General features: G+C 36.9%; 1 long non-coding RNA gene across 1 annotated transcript in view; it reads right to left on the bottom strand.

Annotated features, from left to right (window-relative positions):
* Window positions 1–1838: 1838 nt before the first annotated feature.
* LOC128247278 (uncharacterized) overlaps window positions 1839–4830 on the bottom strand; it is a 153729-nt gene continuing 150737 nt past the window's right edge. The window contains exon 3 of the long non-coding RNA XR_008263635.1: window positions 1839–2114. This is a non-coding gene — a long non-coding RNA (uncharacterized LOC128247278). The remainder of the gene's footprint in view (window positions 2115–4830) is intronic.

Here is a 4830-nt window from a genome sequence, read left to right as displayed (position 1 = left end):
TTTGATTGCTATTCTGATGGACCCCATAGCTATTTGATGTTTAAAAACTTTTTAAAGTGACTTCTTCCAAAATTCCTGTTTTGTTTATCACACATACACTTGTGTAGGTTGAACTACGTAAAACGTTTGAGAAAGAAACTTAGCTGTATCTTGCAATAAATACATTTTTAGCAAAATTTTTTCATGGATCCTTAAAATAATTTTCCGGATTCTAGTTTACTGTTTTGTTTGTGTACACCCCAAAATCTTATATGGACCCCGGTTGAGAATCACTGTTCGAGAACCAAAAAGGTAGATTTTTTAACTTCCGTTTGATTCCCATTGTGCGCCATCATTACATTCAGATTTCCTTTGCATACAAGCATTTTAAACTTAACATTCAAAAGAAATTGTACACGTCTTAACTCATCTGGATCCATCGAAACATCAGATTTTGGATAGAACACACAGTGCAAGTTAAGAAAGTCTTCGCTAATTGTTGTATCACACCTTTTTACAACTGGGGGTCGGTCTTGGTTACTAATCTGTAGCAAGTTGGAGTCCCAAGCTGTAGACTCCAACCTTTATCGTTAATTTGCATATGCCCATGTGATTGCTTCCGAAGGAAATAGTGGCGAAGAATAAATTTTTGAAGCGCAATATTCGTTTCTCCTATAGGGGGGTGGTTACATTATCCCCACGCCCGAAGTGTTCATCGACCCCCGAAAGGATGAAAGGCAAAATCGACCTCGGAGACTGACGAAAAATTAACGATTCTTTTCTACTCTAGGCACAAAGCCTGACATTTTTGTGGGGAGGGAGCCAGTCGATTAGATCGACTCCAGTACGCAACTGGTACTTAATTTATCGACCCCGAAAGGATGAAAGGCAAAGTCGTCTTCGGCGGAATTTGAACTCAGAACAAGCATTCGAAAAATTAAACGATTCTGTCAGCTCGCCTCAAAATTTCATTCAACCTAAGGTTTTCTCTCATTTTCACAAAACTTTTTAATCTGATGTCGCTAACGCAGTAAACTGTCAGTCATTGTATGATTACAATTTTTTCTCCACTTTAAATTATATTTTGTATTTTATTACTGTAACTTTAGCAGAGACTATAAGTTGCACATGTATACATTTACAGAGGCGTCTATAAGTGGGCGGGGTATTAACAAGAAAATAGGAAATCTACAAGTCATAATAAATACAGCGACCGTGTTTCGTCATGAGGTAAAATAAAATGTTTCTCGTATATTGTGTGCAAACAAACAACTAAATATAGCAGCAAATTTCCCCCAAATGACATTATCTTAAAACACACTCATACACAGGGAGTGGGGTAAGTCAATTACATCGAGCCCCCCTCCTCCCCCAGTGTTCAACGGATACTTGTTTTATCGATCCTGAGATGCCGAAAAGCAAAGTCGACCTAGGCGGAATTTGAACTCAGAACTTAAAGAGCCGGAAGAAATTCCGCCGCTAAGCATTATGTCCGCCGAGCTAACGATTCTGCTAACTCGCCTGCTTTACACGTTGGATAATGAAGACGAGATACATTTACATAAAAGGCCATGGCTGCCTTTGAATGTAGACCTGTAATACCAGAGCTAACACGGAGCTAAGCAACAGAACTGCTTAATACGTCGCTCCATTTAAACTCCATCACAAAGATGAACCATTGGGAGAGATCTTACATCATTAATCTTTTAAGAACGGTAGAAGAACCAATTCTTTGGAACGCGTGAAGAGCGTGCCAAACAAACTTTTATTCATTTTCTATTTCTTCATTGGTGTAGGCAACTATGGTTCTTCTGAAATCAGCTAGACGTTCAATATAACATAAATATATTGATCTCAGAACCATTATGCACTCTAATGTCAATTTAACAAAAAGCAACAGTAGTCAAATAGTTTTGTTCAGTAATTTTGAATTTTTGTTTTAATAATCTTCAAATAAAGAAGTGCTAGAATTAGTCTGTCCATGGCACTTACTCAGCATTACCTGACATCTTTGGGTCTTCTTGACACCAATACCTCTCATTATATATAGATATATATATACATACTTCGTTTTTGGATTTGGTTTCCAAGATTCTTTATGTGAGTTCGTGTGTTGAAGCATATTTTGTGTCTTCCTATAGGAAAAATAAATAAGTAAATGAGTGGAAACTTTACCGATGAGTATGTTAAATAATAAGGCACTAAAAGAGAATGACTCTCCCCAGACACAACAATGTATATAATGTGTGTGTGTAGAAATAATTATAATTTATGACTCAGAAAATCTATCTGTATATTCATGGGTAGTGAAGTCTTAAGGCACAGGCACGCTGAGCACTTGCCCGGGAAAGGAAGGAAAAGGGTCTAGGGGCCCAATATAAAAAAACACGTTACAAACCAACAAAAGTAACTTTTATTCTTGATCTGCTTGAAATAACAGCCAAACTTTCCTCAGTCAGTCACACTCTTTTGTTTTAGAAAAAGGAAGAGCAGATTAGATTTAAGACGGATTGATCATGGATAAAATGCCTTTGATTATAAATCTGATGATCCGAGTTTAAACTACAACACAGCTTGTGTAATCTTTATCGTGTCTTTTGATTTCAATTTGCTGCTTAACATCTAACATTTTAGATTATCAGTTTATTACTCAGTGAAATTTAGCTGAAAGGATTTTCAGAGTCGCTATTACACTTCCATTTGTACGGCTTATGTCTGTCTCTAGCAAATAGTTAACTCACACAGGGCCAATTTCCTCTTGCTATAAATAATTATCTCTGCTAGATATTATTTTCCCCTGTAATCAGCAGAAGGGAGGGTTACTTCATGCTTGGTTTATTTTCACCAATCACTAGATCTCAGGGGTTCTTTTTATGAGTTAGTCAGAAGAAAGAAGTTGTACCATGACCTTCTGAGGTCCTCTGGGATTCTAAAATTGATGCAGTTTATGTTCAACATGAACATTAGTAGGAAATAACTCGTAGTGGTGGTGGTGGTGGTGGTGGATTTCTAGATGGTTATGTTGTTTAAGGATTGGGTTTAGTGGTAATTACAGAACCTAGAAGGTGAGACTGGGGATTGATGAAGAAAGAGAAACTTTATTGTTCAGAGGCCGTAGTGGTAACCGTAACATAGGCCAAGAGAGGAAATAGCAAATATTTGGGCCAAAGATTTAAGTTACATAGCCTTAAAGATGTTTTTGTATGCGTAACAACAAGACAGTCCCGGATCGACGTTACAACATGGATCTTATTTGATCTTTGCTGAGAGACAAAAACTGAAACAGTTTCTGGCTCTGAAGAGAAAGGCTTGTCTTTGAGTTGTAGCTTTTTAACTTTGTTATATGGAATCTCCAATTGAGATTATCTCAGATTATGATGGCCGGCATTTGTTGCGACTTTAGGGATTTTGAATGCATGATGTTCAAAACCAGAGAGATTAAAATTAGAGAGATTATTTTCTTGATATGAATACCCCTTCTGATTGTGCCATTGAAGGAGTCAAGAATGTCATGAGCTCCACTAAAAGATGTTTTAGAGATGTGTATCCACAGAGGCAATACAGGATTGGCTTGTGTTGTATGGGTTGCATGTGGATGACGTGTGTGAACGGAAAGTTAAGAAGGAATGAAGGATTGTAACATCTGCATTGGAGTGAATACTGTTAAAAGTGCCAACAAGCACAGTTGTACAGGAGGAAGAGTTTCTTAAGATATTAACAGCATAAATGAAATGAAATAAGCATAACCTAAAACAGAAACTGAAGTGCAGATTTACTCGCCAAGCCATCGTAATGACTGAGGAGTGTTTCGTTTGTTTATAATGCAGAGCCTTAGTTACATCTATGGGCCCAGAGCTGGCAACATAAACCACCTCTGTGTGTCTTCGATGTTACAATGCGAAGATAGCCTTCAAGTATGGCCTCCATATTATGAGATATTGCTGTACTATTCCCCTTCAGTTACGGAAAACACTAAACCAGCAAATTAGGTTATGGCTGATCTTTTATTTTGTTTTCAGCCATCGCGGTTAAGTCCAGACTAAAGTATTGCTTTGCATTTCTTGTATCCAGTGTGAAAGTCGGGGCCGTACTTGTGAGTGTACTATTGACTAAGAGTGAAGATAGAGGTTTGAGGGAAAAAATACCAAGTAGACAGACTAGCATTAAGTATATATATATTTATATATATATACAGTATGGTGGGATTCCTATCACAACCACTATGCCACGAAACGTGGAGTGTAGATTTATGAGAAATTGGAATTGACAAGAGCTGGAACGAGAAATTTAGAGTAACAGACTACACTAGCAACAGAAGGAATGGAAGAAAAGTAGAATATAACTGGAGTCGGAGAACTGAAATTTATTTGAGAGGAGGATTTGCTTAGAAAGCAAGGCTTCTGGGCGGGGGATGGAAAATAAGTTAACAGAAACCGACGAAATGGCTCCTCGCATTGACAAAATTGTATTTTATTAGTATTAGCCAGGTCACTGAAGGCAGGGTCTTTAAAGTAGTTTATGCAGTCTTGTCATAAACATACATTAATTCCTGACAGTGTGCCACAGTTAGAAAAGTTTTGTTTTCACTTTTTCCTATAAGAACATGAAGACATAAATGGGAGGAATTCACCGTTATTTGGATTGATAAAGATTTGGACATTCTGACCTTAAATCTGATAGATTTTATACTTTTTATTTTCTTTTTAATACTTTATTTTCAAAAATCTTCTTTGCTGTAAATTTTGGCAAATTCATTGGAAATATGAAAACCGAATATGCTTTCCTTCTTGTTTTAAACCGTTAAATTTCACTGCAATAAATTCCCATGTCATTATATAATTTATCATGTCG

The sequence above is a fragment of the Octopus bimaculoides genome, chromosome 3, assembly GCF_001194135.2.
Source record: "Octopus bimaculoides isolate UCB-OBI-ISO-001 chromosome 3, ASM119413v2, whole genome shotgun sequence".
Classification (NCBI taxonomy): Eukaryota; Metazoa; Mollusca; class Cephalopoda; order Octopoda; family Octopodidae; genus Octopus; species Octopus bimaculoides.
This window is presented reverse-complemented; position numbering and strand designations above follow the sequence as displayed.